Source organism: Mustela erminea, chromosome 5 (assembly GCF_009829155.1).
Source record: "Mustela erminea isolate mMusErm1 chromosome 5, mMusErm1.Pri, whole genome shotgun sequence".
Classification (NCBI taxonomy): Eukaryota; Metazoa; Chordata; class Mammalia; order Carnivora; family Mustelidae; genus Mustela; species Mustela erminea.
In genome coordinates this window covers 55156739-55172876 of record NC_045618.1, presented here as the reverse complement: position 1 = coordinate 55172876, position 16138 = coordinate 55156739, and the positions used below count along the sequence as shown (strand labels likewise).

The window sequence follows — 16138 nt, the reverse complement described above, 5'->3', positions numbered from 1 at the left end:
AGTCTCCTCTTTTTATTTAAAGACAGTCTGTACCTTAGTGGTGGGAATCTTTACAAAGAATTTATTCAGTGTGTAAAGTGGCACCATAGCTCTGCTGTTCATTTGTCATTTACTTGTTCGCAGCAGGCAAATGGCCCCAGGTGAATTATGAGTAGGTATGATTCATACCCGGGCTCCTCTGCAGTCCTGAGCACTTTTGCTCTTCAGACCTAATAGCTGCTATTTTGATCTCGATTAGCAGGATTTTTTCTTCCTCCATCAACTCCTGAACTTCCTAATTATATCACAAAGACTTGCCTTCTTTTCCCCTGTGATTACCTCTTTTTCATTTGTTGCTTTTACGTGGAAGAAACATGGTGTGCTGCCTTGGTGTTAGAACTTGAATCTTAAGAACGCAATTCCTGTCATATGTATCATTTGTATTCCTCATGGGTATTTTGAAACCTGGGGGTAAACTTAAGTCATGATTATGAACTTCTGTGTAATCTGTTGAAGTTATGTGCATGTTCAAAATTCACAGATGAAGCTGTTTCTAAAGAACACTGGACAGTGATGTGGGAAAGTTCTCTCTCCAGCTTGCTGTAAAATGTTACACAGGATAACCTCTCAGGCCTGATTGTGACTGTCCTGTGAGGAGAGTTTTGTAAAGGAAATGTTTAATATTGATTTTGAAGTTAAGATTTCCAGACATTTAAGTTAATACCTTCTCCTTTTCAGCAGTTCATTCTATAGTTTTATTCTTTAAAATTTCCTACTTTTTAAAAAGATTTATATATTTATGAGAGAGAGAGAGAGAGAATGATGGGAGGGACAGATTTTTCAAGCAGACTCCCCAGTGAGCCCAGAGCCCAACTCAGGACTTGATCTCATGACCCATGAGATCATGACCTGAGCCGAAACAAAGAGTCAGAGGCTTAAGTGACTGAGCCACCCACGTGCCCCTAAAGCTTCATTCTTTTTAAGAGTGACCTGAACAAACCACATGAGCTGAAAAATTCTGCAAATCCTTTGCAAACAATATTTTGTTTGTTCTTCATTTGCTGACATGCAGCAAATAGGTGATTTAAAATAATTCCAGCACATTGGAGAATTAATTTGTTTTTGCTCATGCACATTATATTTCAGGGAATGCTTACAAAGTGTTCTTAACGCAGTCATTCCAGAATTGAGCTGATTTCTCTATTAGGACATTTTCATATAATTTTCCTCTCAGTTCACTTAAACTCAACTGAGCCTTATTCAAAGCCTTTAGAAGATGCAAACAGCTGGTTGCAAGAGAGCTATCTGTAAGCCTCTCTCAGACAGTTGTTTGCTAACTGTTGAGTGGTTGACAAAATTAAAAGCCCTTTGACCTAATGATCCATTTCTTCTTGGAGCACTTTCATCAAGGATTTTTGCCTCAAGCCCCGCTTGAGCACTTCTCTATACACCCCAGGATATTTCTACTTCCAGCCAGAACAGACTGTCCTCTCTTTGGGGAGGTTCACATACACTGCCGCATAGAAGTGGAGGGAGGGTGGGCTCACTGATCTCCAAGCCACCTCTTTCATCCCAGAAGCAGTCCCTTGAGACTTGAGATTTGAATTGTTACCCCGATTAGCTGTGGAATCGGGGTTCAGACAGCTTCACTTCTTTCACCCAAAGATGAGGTGGGTTTTTAGTAATTAATGCAAGTTCTGAGACCGTGTCAGCAAAGAAGCCATAGTGTTCTTGTTGGCAGAGTCTCTAGTAAACAGCCAGAGAGTAGTTTGGGTGTAAAATACAGCCAAGAAAGAGGAGAACTTTTCAATGTTCATGAGAAAGTTTCTGCTGTCTTCTCTGATTTCCGTTCAAGCTGAAAAATAAGTAGTGTTTTCTCACTACCTGGTTTTCCAAGTAAGTCATGTCAGAATGTTTTATCTTTAAAGATGATAAGCCTGGGCACCTGGGTGGCTCAGTCAGTTAAGTGTCTGCTTGCACTCAGGTCATGATCTTAGGGTCCTAGGACCAAGCCTGCATTGGGTTCCCTGCTCAGCGCGGAGCCTGCTTCTCCCTCTCCTTCTGCCGCTGCTCTCCACCCCCCAACTGGTGCGCATACATGCACTTGCTCTTCCTCTCTCTCTGTATCTTTCTCTCTCAAATAAATAAAATCTTTAAAAAACAAAATAAGCCTGGCCAGCATCTAGGGGCTTTGGCCCAGAGCTCACCCGGAAGGACAGTGCTCCTCAGAGTATATTCTCTTATGTCTTGTCTTGGGTAGGGCCAGAAATCTGCTTTTTCTTTCTTTCTTTCTTTCTTTTTTTTTTTTAAGATTTTATTTACTTATTTGTCAGAGATCACAAGCATGGGGAGCAGCAGGCAGAGCAGGCAGAGGGAGAACCAGGCTCCCCACTGAGCAAGAAACCCAATGTGGGACTTGATCCCAGGTCTCTGGGATCATGACCTGGGCTGAAAGCAGATGCTTAACCAACTAAGCCACCTAGGTATCTCTCTTTAAGAACTCAGCGGGGAGCCTGCTTCTCCCTCTGCCTCTGCCTGCCATTCTGTCCGCCTGTGCTCGCTCTCTCTCTCTCTCTCTGATAAATAAATAAAATCTTTAAAAAAAAAAAAAAAGAACCAAAAGAAAACAAAACAAAGCAAAAATGAATGTATGATTCTTATACAGGTACTCCTCAAGCCACAATTTAGAAATTGCTGCATGGTTGAATTTGCAGTCATCAGCCTTTGACACCTGTTTCCTTGTTTGACTAAGGAATGATAAAGTAGCTAGCCAGCTTAGGGGTATAGATGTCCTCACAAAATGAAGCAAAGCTACGCCCTTGACTTGGTTAGCATCATGTTCAAGCTTCCATATAGCCTGCCATGGAAAGTTCCCAATTGCTATAGTAGTGAATGAAGTTGCTTCTTTCCCAAAATGTAGAAGTTTAATAAGACATGAAACATGCCTTTCATCTCTGTCTTACTCACTGAGGACATAAGGACAGATGTCCCTGGAGAGCAGCTGGGTAATTTGAAGCATTTATCTCTACAGGGTCTTGACATGCTTAGGTCACCATGAAGAAGGACTTTGCTTTTTGAGGTGTGTCATTGCTCCGTCAGTTTCCATCAATGTATTCATTCTCTCTCATGGAGCCAAGTTAACTCAACCCTTCTGTAGTAGAGGGGGGCGCCTGGGTGGCTCAGTCAATTAAGTGTCCAACTCTTGGTTTCAGCTCAGGTCATGATCTCAGGGTGTGAGACTGAGTCCTGTGTCCGGCTCCACACTGTGCTCAGAGCCTTCTTCAGATTCTCTCTCTCCCTTTACCTCTGCCCCTCCTCCCTCTAAATCATGATTTACTGGAGGTAACTCCTCATTGTCCAGGAGGGGAGGGGAAAGAAAACTCTGTAATCTGTCTTCGAACATCTATCCTCTGGCCTCATTTTGTTTTTTAATGATTTGTTTATTTATTTATTTATTTGACAGATCACAAGTAGGCAGAGAAGCAGGCAGAGAGGGGAAGGGGAGCAGGCTCCCTGCTGAGCAGAGAGCCCGATGTGGGGCCCGATCCCAGGACCCTGGGATCATGACCTGAGCCGAAGGCAGAGGCTTTAACCCACTGAGCCATCCAGGCGCCCCTCTGGCCTCATTTTTTGATGGTGAACTTCAGTAACCTGGGTTAGTTACTTAGTGGAGCTGAGAGGAAGGGAGCTCAAGTGATGGTCCAGTATATGAACTGGGGTAGTTGGGCAGAGGAAGTATTTGACGTGTATTTCCTGGCCAGCTTCACTAGATGCTGAGTGATGCATTGGGTTCAAGTAGGAAGAGACTAACTCTCCTTATGGTTTCCTTGCATTGCTCAAAGCTGGTTTATGCCCTGAGTGAAAAGGGATTGGTGACTTCAATGAAGAAAGCTTTGGAGAGAATGGGATCCAACTGGTCTTTACAGATGATTGTCCAACTCCATACTTAGAATGTTTCCTGGTAAGAAAGACATTATTGAAGAGGAGCTAATTGAAGTAGGTCATAGGTCTCTCTACCACCACTCCAATGAAGCAGTCTTTATTAGTAGCCCTATGACTTATTCCATAACTAGACAGCTCTATGTCCCACTCCCCTTTTTGCCTATCCCTTCTCCTCCTACCCCCACAACCATCGGTTCATTCTCAGTACTTCTGGGTCTGTTTAGTTGTCTGTTCTTTTGTTTTTAGATAATGAAATCATACAATTTTTGTCTTTTTCTGCCTTATTTCACTTAGTGTAATAACCCCCAGGTCCATCCATTTGTTGGCAAAGGCAAGATGTCGTTCTTTTTTGTTTTTTTAAAGCTTTTATGTATTTATTTGACAGAGAGAGAGAGAGCACAAGCAGACAGAGAGAGAGGGGGAAGCAGGCTCCCTGCCGAGCAGAGAGCCCAATATGGGGCTCCATCCCAGGACCCTGAGATCATGACCTGAGCCAAAGGCAGAGGCTTAACCCACTGAGCCTCCCAGGTGCCCTGGTCTCATTCTTTCTTATGGCTGAGTAATAGGGTGTGTTTGTGTATCGCATATTCTTTAGCCGTCCATCTATGGGTGGACGCTTAGGTTGCTTCCATATCTTAACTATTGTAAATCAGCTGCAGCAAACACAGGGGCACATATATCTTTTCAAATTAGTGGGTTTTGTTTTCTTTGAGTAAATACCCAGCACTGAAATTGCTGATTCATGTGGTAGTTCTGTTTTTAATCTTTTGAGGAAACTCCATACTATTTTCCACAGTGACTTTACCAATTTATATCCCCACCAACAGGGCACAAAGGCTCCTTATTCTCCATATCCTCACCAACACTTGTTACTTGTCTTTTTGGTTCTAGTAGTCTGACAGGCGTAAGGTGGTATCTCATTGTGGTTTTGGATTTGGATTTCCCTAATGATGAGTGCTGTTGAACATTGTTGCACGTGTCTTCTGGTGATCTGCGTGTTGTCTTCGGAAGAATCTCTATTCATGTTTTCTGCCCATCTTTTAGTCATATTACTTGAGGTTTTTTTGATGTTGGGTTGTAGAATCCTTTTATATATTTTGGATATTAACCCCTCATTGGATATATAATTTGCAAATATATTCTCCCTTCCAGTAGGTTGCCTTTTTGTTTTGTTGCATCTTTGCTGTGTAAGAGCTTTTTATTTTGGTATAGTTCCAGGAGTTTATTTTTCATTTTGTTTTTCAAGCAGTGCTTATTCTAAGTGAATGTCTCTAACTCCTGCAGCTACTGACGGACAGTGCTGACTCCCTGCTATCTGTACATGTTTTAAAATCTGTGTGATGAGTATTATACGCCCCCTTGTAAATGGGGTTGCTTAGTATTAACCCTTGCATACAGTGCTAATCTTTGTAAATGTAAGCATCTGGTGGTAATAGTTTGGCTCAGAGTCTATGAGGCAGTTAGAATGGATGAGGTCTAGTTCTCCATATGGGTGTAAAAGTACTTTTTCCATATTGGCAAAGAATATTTATGACTGTTACTTATCATCACAAAGGCTTTTTTATAACTGAAAATTTTATGAACATCTGTCCATACACTCCTGCCAAAATATTTTTTGATCCAGAACTTAGTTTATAGTGATACGTTTATTTCTGTCAAAGCAAAAATTTCATGGGGTGGGCAGAAATAAAAACTGCATTTCCACATTGGAATCTGGATGTCATTTGAGAGTGGGAAGGAGTCACTGGGGGGAAAAAAATCAGACCATTTGGAAGCCAAGCTGTTGTCCTTGCCCTTCATTGCCATGAGCTCTGTGTTGACCTGAGATCCCAAGTCCACGAGATTTGTGGGGCTGGTGCTGCAGTCAAGGCAGGTCCCCATACATTGGAGCTTTTCCCCTAAAGAGATGAGTGATGCTAATGACAAGTGCACCATACAGAACAGCACTGCCTTTGAGCACCCAGCATCTCTTTTCTCTCTGGCAGCCTTCAGCTCTAGCTCGGCGTTTTCTCCACTCTCCTTGGTTTCCCATAATGCTTTCCTCAATCATCAACTTCCTGGTGTGTAATGAAATGGCCAAGAGACAAATTCTGTCCTGCAGCCGCTGAGTACCTCTGCTTTGGTGATAGTGAGCAGCCTTACCATGGTTTCCAAGTTCTTTGACAACCATATCATCACTCAAAAGGGAGAAGAGAACACTTGGACAGTGCAATGCTGGTCCATGTTCTTAAACCAACACTCAAGTCAGTCAAGCTGGAGACTAACACATAAATGTTAGGTTGAGCTAGACTTTACCAGCCCACCCCTCTCAGTTTTCACCTCATCCCTTGGTATATCTGCCCACCACACCTCGTTCTAACTTCATTGTCTTGGACCCTGTGCTTTTCTAGCTGGTGTTCATGCCCCTAACACCATCAGGGAATCTGGGACAGGTATGCAGGGTCCATCTCCCTGCTGACATGCTGCTTAGCCTCTTTCCTGAGCTCTACTCTTTTTCAGATACACAAGCTCTGCAAAATAACAGTTGATGTTAGGATCTTATTGTATATCCACAGAGCTTGGTGTATTACCTGTGCCCCTCGTTAAGCTAGGCTTTTATATGTAGCCATCTTTTTAAAGGACCATATAAAGAGTTGTTTTAGATATCTCTCTCCATAAATAGTAGGTCCATTTTTCTGCTTTGCCACTCAGCTTGTTTTTTCAAGATGCAAGTGTTCCAAGTTTAAGCCTTTTGGCACCTTCCTTACTTAACATGCTGACCATGCTGGGCAGGGCAGGGGGTAGGGGAGGGTCTATGGGGGCGGATCTTGGCTCAGTCCAGAACCAAACCAGCCATCTAGCCTGTCAATTCCGCTTTCTCCCAGCAGGCAGTTTGAGCCACCAGCTGCCCAGCGTTTTGTCTCTGCTTCTTTGGCTGCCCTTTCTTCCTTATTTTAAAGAACACCAGCTTCATAGCACTAATTTTTGCCAAGCCCTTGGTAACATTCTTCCTAACTGTGTCAGAAACACTGATGCTTGGCAGAAAACTAGGTGTCCAGGACACCTAGATGTTACTCTTGGATAGGATCATTTCAGGCAAGATTATTAAAAACAATGGTCATATGGATTTCACATTGGGGGATTATTCATTTGAAAGAAAATTTTATATTTTGATGAACTCTTTAAGGAAGGATCTAGAGTGAGAATCCGCTACTTTCCAGGATCCTGAATTCATTTGTTTGGTCCAGTTGTTCTGCAGTGTCTCTCAAATTGGGTTCAGAGACTGCCTACTTCAGAGTCATCTGGGATAGTCTTTGAAAGTAGCTGCCTTGATTAGGGCCCCAGGAATCTGAAATATCAGCAGTCTTACCCAGGAGATTCTCAGCCCCGCCATATTTCTCCATTCATTCTTCCAGAATGAGCTTATTTGTAGTAGCTCTTGTGAGAAATCCCTGATCATCAAAAGGGTAACTGATGTTGCAGGTGTTGCTCTCACTTGAATGAACAATCTTCCCCCCACCCCCAGGAGAAGTCAGTGTCCATTAAATAACCGGTATCTGGGCATTTCACAGATGAGGCATAGGAACTGTGACTGTGGGTGTTTTTAGTTCTTCCTCACTTTTGGTTGGCTTTTCTCGACAAGACTTTTGTCAAAGGATATTTGTCCTGCAATTTGGACTTCCTGCTTCTTAGGTGGCCGTGGAACCTCCCTTGCGTAGAAAATGTTTCATTGGGGCATCTGAGTGATTCAGCTGGCTGAGCCTTTGACTCTTGGTTTGGGCTTAGGTCATTACCTCATCCACATGACTGATGGGGGGCTCTGCTTGTCTCCCTTGCTCTCCGCCCCTCCCCTGCTCATGAGGGCTCACTCTCTCTCTAAAATAAGTAAACCTTTTTAAAAAACTTTCAGCAAGTGTTGAGTAATTATTTAATAATTATTTAGATTCCTGGTAGTAGAAGTAGTTTTTATTTTTTTCTAGTATCAACACCTTTTAATAACCTCATAGCCTTCTCCCTTTTCCTTGCGTGGGATCAGCTTATTCCATGCCTTTCCTTGCTCTTGTCTTGGAGTAAACCTCAGGCCAGCATGGCATCAGATGCTGCCCTCGCTTGCCCATGGTGGTGAGTGCTTCTTCTTAGTAAGTCTCTTTGTGCTGCAGCAGAGATTTTCAACAGCTGTCAGTTTTTCCCGAACTACTCCCTCATCCTGCAATGGACATGCACCTAGGGGTGCCTGAGTGGCTCAGTCGGTTAAGCATCCAACTCTTGATTTCGGCTCAGGTCATGATCTCAGGGTCTTGAGATTGATCTCCGTGCTGGGCGTGGAGCCTGCTTGAGATTCTCCCTCCCACTCCCCCCTCACTTGCACACACCTATAGACTGCTGGATGCTGAGGGTGTTGTGTTCCTGTAACTGACTCCTCAGGCATCGATCAGAAGAGACCTTCGTCACTTCCTTCTTTCAAAGATAATGACCTCTTCCTCCTCTTCTTCCCCAAAAGAATGTTTTCCAGCTATATGTTTAAATTTTGTGATGGGTGCCTGGCGGGCTCAGTTGGAAGAACATGTAACTCTTGATCACAACTCAGGTTGGGAGTTTAAGCCCCGTGTTGGGTGTAGAGATTACTTCAATGAATAAATCTTTAAAATACATGTGTACCACACCACTTATATATAATGGCTTTTGTTGGCAACAGTATAAGCAAAAATTGGAACTCAACTGTTATGTATAGTGACTGTCTATACTTTCAGAAAGACCCTCTATCCTTTATCATAGCAGAGCATTAAAACATAAAAAATTAAGCAAGTTTTTATACATCTTCAAACTTGTTTCATGATAACCGCTCTTAATACAGATAAGCAAAATCTCTTCCCTCAAAATGTTTACCATCTGGATAGGTACATGTTTCAAATCTACACATGTCTATCTTTGGTGGAAACCTGTCCCATCTTGCCCAGAGTTAAATTGTCTCTTGGAAGAGAGCACTTATGTGGGAAGTCCATCTCAGATGTGACAGCCTGTGTGATCTTGCCCGCCAGAAACCTCAATTTTGTGAAATTCTTCATCTCTGATTATCTCACTCACTGCTGTTGTAGCCTTTATATTCCCAGTGGCTCTTCCAAAATAGAGAACTCTGAGAGAGTCAGGAATCTAATATGAAACCCTTAACTAGTCATTAAAACATAAAACTTGAGAGGAGACAGCCTAGTAGTTAGAATTCTTCGAGCTTGGGGTAGGGATGAGACCTTCAGGAGTACTGACACAGGGTCAATCAGAAAGAGCTGAGTTTGAAATTCAGGATTTAGGTGTCATTTCCAGCATGTGATTGTGGGGCAGCTTTTTCAGCGCTTGAGTCTGTTTGCTCATCTGTAAAATCGGCTTAGTATCTCTTCCCTAAGGGTCAAGATTAGTGTTAAATGGGAGAATATTTATAAAGAATTCAGCACAATACCTGGTAAAATTATATAGGTCAGTAAATGGATGCATTTAAAATGTACATATGGGTTCTACTCTTGTTTCTCCACTTGCCCGTCAAAGTTTTACCCAATTCCTTTGTACCTCAGTTGAGTTGTCTTTCAAACAGTTGTAGAACCATCCTGTATCTTTATAGAAATCCAAAATCTAGGCAACATCTTCATATTTAAACATTCAGTGTATAACTTTATTATAAATTTATCAAAAACTTAGAGATGACAAAGGGAGGTTTAAAAAGTACTTAACTGCATAAATATTTACATAAAACCTGGTTGGGACAAGATGTGGGTATTAGTTTGGTTAATGACTGGTTCTGCCTTTTCAGCATAAGCACGATACAAATAATTATGTATTATCAATAGGAGAGGAAGTCCACAAAATGAGCTCATGTCTGCTGTATGGAGGTGAATGAGATAATGTCTGTCAAGTGCTTAAAGCTCCTGAAATTCAAGTCACACATGCCATCTCCAGCCATCCTAATGCTATCCTACATGGAAAATCGGTCTTACCCAATAGCACCGTGTACCCAACTGGAATATCTTCTGGAGAAGAGATTAGGTTTCTGTGCCGGGAAGCTTGGGAAGCCTTCTTGTCCATGGTCTTTTAGTTAGGACTACATCAAGCCATCACAGGGTGATGGTTATGTCTTTTCTTTGAGGTGGTATAGTGAAATAGAACAAACACGATGCATCTAGAAGCCAGGCCACTGGGGACTGAATCCATCTTTGCCTGTTACTAGCACATGCAGTGCTTCTCCCCAGATGCTGGGCATTAGAAATGACTTCACCTTGCAGGTTAGACTCTGTAGCCTACCCCCTGGAGTAGGGCTGAGTCCATGCAAACCCATCAGCACATAAATATAATACGGTGTCAGTCACATACATGCACCTACTTGCTCAGACCTGGGGCTGGCGTGGGAGGTATAGGTAGAAAAATGAGTAAGCAGGAATTGTTCTCTACCTTCTCCTTCCTTTGCCTACTCCCTTTACTGACTCGTGACACTCACAAGTGCTTGAACCTTTTTCTTGGGGGAGCTGGATGAAAAGGCAGGAAAGCTGGAAAGTAAGGACAAAGGTTCAGTGAAGCTCGTAACTTAAAAATGCTGCTTCCTAGATGTCCATCAACAGATGAATGGATAAAGAAGATGTGGTATATATACACAATGGAATACTATGCAGCCATCAAAAGAAATGAAATCTTGCCATTTGCGACAACATGGATGAAACTAGAGCGTATCATGCTTAGCGAAATAAGTCAAGCAGAGAAAGACAACTATCATATGATCTCCCTGATATGAGGAAGTGGTGATGCAACATGGGGGCTTAAGTGGGTAGGAGAAGAATCAATGAAACAAGATGGGATTTGGAGGGAGACAAACCATAAGTGACTCTTAATCTCACAAAACAAACTGAGGGTTGCTGGGGGGAGGGGGTTTGGGAGAAGGGGGTGGGATTATGGACATTGGGGAGGGTATGTGCTTTGGTGAGTGCTGTGAAGTGTGTAAACCTGGTGATTCACAGACCTGTACCCCTGGGGATAAAAATATATGTTTATAAAAAATAAAAAATTAAAAAAAAAATGCTGCTTCAGGGTACCTGGGTGGCTCAGTGGGTTAAGCCTCTGCCTTCGGCTCAGGTCATGATCTCAGGGTCCTGGGGTGGAGTCCCCCATGGGGCTCTCTGCTCAGCAGGGAGCCTGCCTCCCACCCACCCCCCTGCCTGCCTCTCTGCCTACTTGTGATCTCTCTGTCAAATAAATAAATAAAAATCTTTAAAAAAAAAATGCTGCTTCAACTAATGGAATTTTAAACAGAAGGGAAGAAGACACAAGAAAATGGAATGAATAACTCCCCCGTGTTGTTCATTCATTAAACAAAAATTTGAGTTCTTTTATGTGCCAGGAACTTCTTGTTCACATAAACCTTCTTGAGGCCAGCCGCCAGCCTGGGCTATGCTTTCCTGATCACAACATTGCTGAGAGGACCCTGTGTCCTGCAGGACATAGAACTCCGACCTCTCCATTGAGGACTGAATATTCTCTTTTTCTATAATGTCTTTAGTACAGTAGGTTTAAAATTTCTTAAAGGACAGGGGCGCCTGGGCGGCTCAGTGGGTTAAGCCTCTGCCTTCAGCTCAGGTCATGATCTTGGGGTCCTGGGATCGAGCCCCACATCGGCTCTCTGCTCGGCAGGGAGCCTGCTTCCCTCTCTCTCTGCCTGCCTCTCTGCCTACTTGTGATCGCTCTCTATCTCTCTGTCAAATAAATAAATCTTTAAAAAAAAATTTCTTAAAGGACAGAAGCCAGGCCTTTTCTTTTGTTCCCCACAGCAGCTAGGGCAGTACTGAATGTGCATTGTGGTACTCAGATACAGGCTGACCTGCTTAATGGACGTGGAAAAGGAGAGTAAGGCTAATTGGGCTGACTAGAGGCTGCATCTCCAGGAATTCTCTTATTAAGGAGAATATGCGTCATCTTCTCAGATTCCCACTCTTTTCCCAGATGAGCCTACCTCTGCTGACATCTGAGGGGATACCCATACATAGTCACAGAGACCTCCGCTCTCTTGTCATCAATCTGTTGGCCCAAATGTGAGGTTCCGGTGGATAATTTGCCAAGTACAATTATCATCTCTGTGGTCCTTTTGATATATGGTGTGGCTTATTCTTGAACCCCAGCTTTTTTGCACTCTTTTCCATCCTGGTCATCTTCTTCATTTCCTATATTCCATTAATTGCCAGGTCTCACCTCTCCTACTTTCTCAAGATATTTCGAATTAATTCTCGTATCTCCACATTCAACGCCATTACTTTAATTCATGCTATTGTCACCTAATAACAAGCGTATGGCAACAAACCCCTAATTTGTTTCTCTGCCTTGGTCTAGCCTCCTTCAGAATGGACCTGCCAGGATCTCTCAAAGATACAAATTTGATTAGACTAATTCCTGAATAACTTTCTTTAATGATGTTCTCTTGCTCTGAAGATAAAGTCCAAACTCGTTGACAGGGGGATTCACGACCCTCTCAGTCTAATGCCTATTTCTTCTTCAACCTTGCTTCTCTCCTCCCTTTACTTGCTTCCCTCTCTTTTCCCTCTCTTGCTCCCATCTTCCCCACCACCTCCCTTCCCCACCGTTCTACCCCAGCCACGTTCAATTCTGTAGGCTTCCTCATTTCTTACTCACTCAGCCTTTGGAAGCATACTTTGGAAGTTGTCCATTTGCTTCCCTGACACTGCACTTGACCACACAACCTTGAGGGCTGGGGAATTTGCTTTGTCCTTACACATAATAAGAACCTCAAAAATACTAGATCTGTAAATGAACATATAAGCGACTTATTGATGTTCTGATTTCAGTGCTCTGTGATGGATAATATCTGACATTGGTTTCTAGGTACCAGACCCTATTTTTTAAGTTCTTACACATAAGAACTGTCTATGCTGAGAAGTAGATACTATTGTATCTCTATTTTATAAATAAGGAAACTGAGACAGAGACTAAGTGACCTGCTTATCCTCGTTCAACTAATAAGCAGTTGAGCAGATATCGGACCTCATGGAGCCCAATGTTAAAAGAGTATTCACACTTAACTAACATACCCAATATTGCTTTTAATTCAAAGCTATTGATACACTTAGGTGGTGTATCATTAAGGCTTGACTGTGTGAGATCCAGATAGATTAATGGAGAAGTGGACGGAGACCCATGACGGGGCCTTTTGAATCGTAAACAAGTTGGCAAAAGGGCCCAGCCAGCCAGGCAAGTGCTCACTCCAATTTGCCTACAGCCACAGCCACCACCAGCCACATACTCTCAGAGAGTCTTCTAGAACACAGAGTCCATTCAAGAACGCTGGAGCTGAGCACTTGCTGTTCTTTGTACTGGAGATACCCAAAGTAGAATGACACAGATTTTTCAGGATACCCACACTCCGAAACAGACTGCACTGCTTGAGAATTAGCAAGCCAGAACAGAGTGTGGTTCACAGGGGAATAGAGGGAGGACAGCCTCTCCCCCACTTGGAACTGACTCCCTCTTCCTTTCCCCCAAAGCCTGGCTAGTACAAGCCAGCACAGTGCTGAGAGCTTCTTGTGAGGTACTAGGCAGAAGAATGCTACGTGAATTTGACAGCAAGAGCATCAGATGCCCACCATCTTGCTTTTAGTAAGCCTGGAAAAAAGCACTTTTGGTGCAGTGAGGAAGATGTTACATGGATTTATGGACCATGGGGAGTCCACAGACCCTCCCTTCTACTTCCCACATCATGGAGCTAAATGAATAACTAGCTCCTGGCTTTTGCAGGGCCCTGGAATCTCAAGGTTTTCTGGAGGGCATTTGGGAATGTAGCACTTCTCTAGGCGGCGGACGGGGCTGGGGAGAGAGATGAAGAGTTGTGTCAGAACAGATGTCAACAGAGCCCTTCTCTCCATGCTGAGAATCAGTAAACATGGGCCGCATGCTTGCCAGGCAGAGTGACTGAGGCCCAGGCTCCAGAGTCCAGAGCCGATGAGCTGCCCTCCTGGGGGACTCTCATGCTGCAAACAAATTAGCTTTGATGGACGAGTGGCCTTTGCTCATTCTTGAAGAACGGGGAGGTGGGAGCTCAGGCCTGTGTGGAGCTTAATTAAGGCTGGCAGCAGGTGTAGCAGGTCAGCTGGCTCTGGGCTCTGCTCTCTGTTTATGTCACAAGGTACTACTTGCATTTTGTCCTTCTCCGGATACTCCTGTTGCCCTGTCTTTTCCCTCGCCACCGTCCCTGTGTTGTTCTGTGTGCTCTTTGGCTGGTGTCACCTTATCCCCAAGCACCGGCTCCAGCTGAGGACCATACTCCAGAGGTAGAAAAATTAAACCGTAAGGAAACTGTGTAAACCAGGCTGTTGTCTCCCGTTTACATGTGCTGTTTGTACCAATAATGATGTCATGACTGCCTTGGGACTTACCTATCTGGAGGAAAAAGACAAATATGATTGGAGCATGTCTTGTGTCTCTATTACTGGTGGTCTTCCATCGGGATGGATGATGGCGGTGCTGGGAAAATGCTCCTTTCTCCTGTCCAAGTAAACCAGACCAAGAAAGAGAAAAGTGGCTTTGAATCACACAGTCTCCTGCCACGGCAGGATATCTAGCCCTGGGACCCGTCTACAGAAGACTTATGTCTACAGGAGAATGGACTCCATAGGGTTTTTGTAAAAGTGAGCATGAAGGCTGAAATCATTTAGTTGGTTAGCCAAAAAGTACCCTTAGGGGCTCCTGGGTGGCTCAGTAGGTTAAAGCCTCTGCCTTCTGCTCAGGTCATGATCCCAGGGCCCTGGAATAGAGCCCCGCATCAGGCTCTCTGCTCAGCAGGGAGCCTGCTTCCTTTCTTCTCTCTCTCTGCCTGCCTCTCTGTCTACTTGTGATCTCTGTCAAATAAATAAATCTAAAAAAAAAGAACAAAACAAAAAACAAAAACAAAAAAACTTTAAAGTACCAACCATCACTGCAGACATTCCTGAATAAAAAAATCTCCAAAACACCTGCTTTCCTGAAGTGGAAGAAGAAGAAACACACAAACTCTGTCTCTTTGGCTTCCTCTTCTGGTGACATGAGATCCAGATAGACTAAGAAGTGGTAGAAAGGAATCTCTGTGACATTTTCTGCGAAGGCATTGAGTTTGGGGAAATGGAGTTAGATGGTGTAAGACCTTTAGGGAAGTGTTCTGTCATAGTGTATGCTACTTAGAATGATGCTGTATATGCTCTAGAAACATTTCCTGGATGTGATGATCAGCCTGGCATTAACAGCTATTGGCTCGCTCAAGTCTCATACAGATGAGTTAATTACTTACAGCAAGAGCAGACTTTGAAGACAAAGCAAGAAATATACAAAATAAAAGCTGTTGTCTCTTGATTATAGTTTCTCCTATAGTCTTTTTCATAAAAAGAACCAGGAAATTGTATGTTATACCAGAATTCTAGGAAGATTGGGTTTTTAGGATTTTGGACTGTGGTGACCCTGAGTGGAAACATGCTTTGTAGAAAAGTCCTCAAAATTTAAGTGGCCCAGAGGTCCTTAACCCCTGGGATAGGATTACCCATCCTTGACTTGGCAGTCTAAACACTTTAATAAAGGGAAATAGTAGGTCCAGCAAGTAAAACATCTTATTTGGTGGTGTTGAGGTTTGCAGGGGGATAAATAATGTATGAAACACTTCAAAATTAAAGGAAACTTAGAGATTACCCATTTCATTATTTTACAAATGAAAATGTTGACATCAGAGGTTATCTGTGCCTGAGCAGTGGGCTTGCTTTGGCTTTTAAATTGGAGATCCATGGAAACCACTTTACCTGTCTCAGAGTATTAGATATAGCTATTGGTGACTTCTGGCCCTCATTCCTCAATCTTGTTTTCTCCTAGTGACCATGTTCTCCAGTGCCCCATAGGAAACAAAGGCTTGATATGTGGTTGGTTATAAGCTATATTCCCAAGGAAATTGGCAAATCATGAAACTAGAGTCTAAGCTCCTATGAAACAGTGATGTGTGCTTCTCACGACCAAGCACTGTGTTTTCTATAAATGTAATATTTAAATATTTGCTGACTGAAAATATTCTAGCTGTGAAGAATAGCTTTAATATTTCCATCAGTGGTTGGAACAGTGTAGATAGAATTAAGTAGATAGACTTTGGCTTTGAATCTGACTCAGCCAAATAGAAGCCATGACCTCAGGCAGCAGACCTACCTTCTCTCTGTCTTCTCTATGCCTGTTTCCTTGGCTATAAACT

General features: G+C 43.1%; 1 protein-coding gene across 1 annotated transcript in view; it reads left to right on the top strand.

Annotated features, from left to right (window-relative positions):
- Positions 1–16138, top strand: part of RYR3 (ryanodine receptor 3) — a 511070-nt gene that overhangs the window by 171044 nt on the left and 323888 nt on the right. The gene's annotated exons all lie outside the window — the stretch shown is intronic.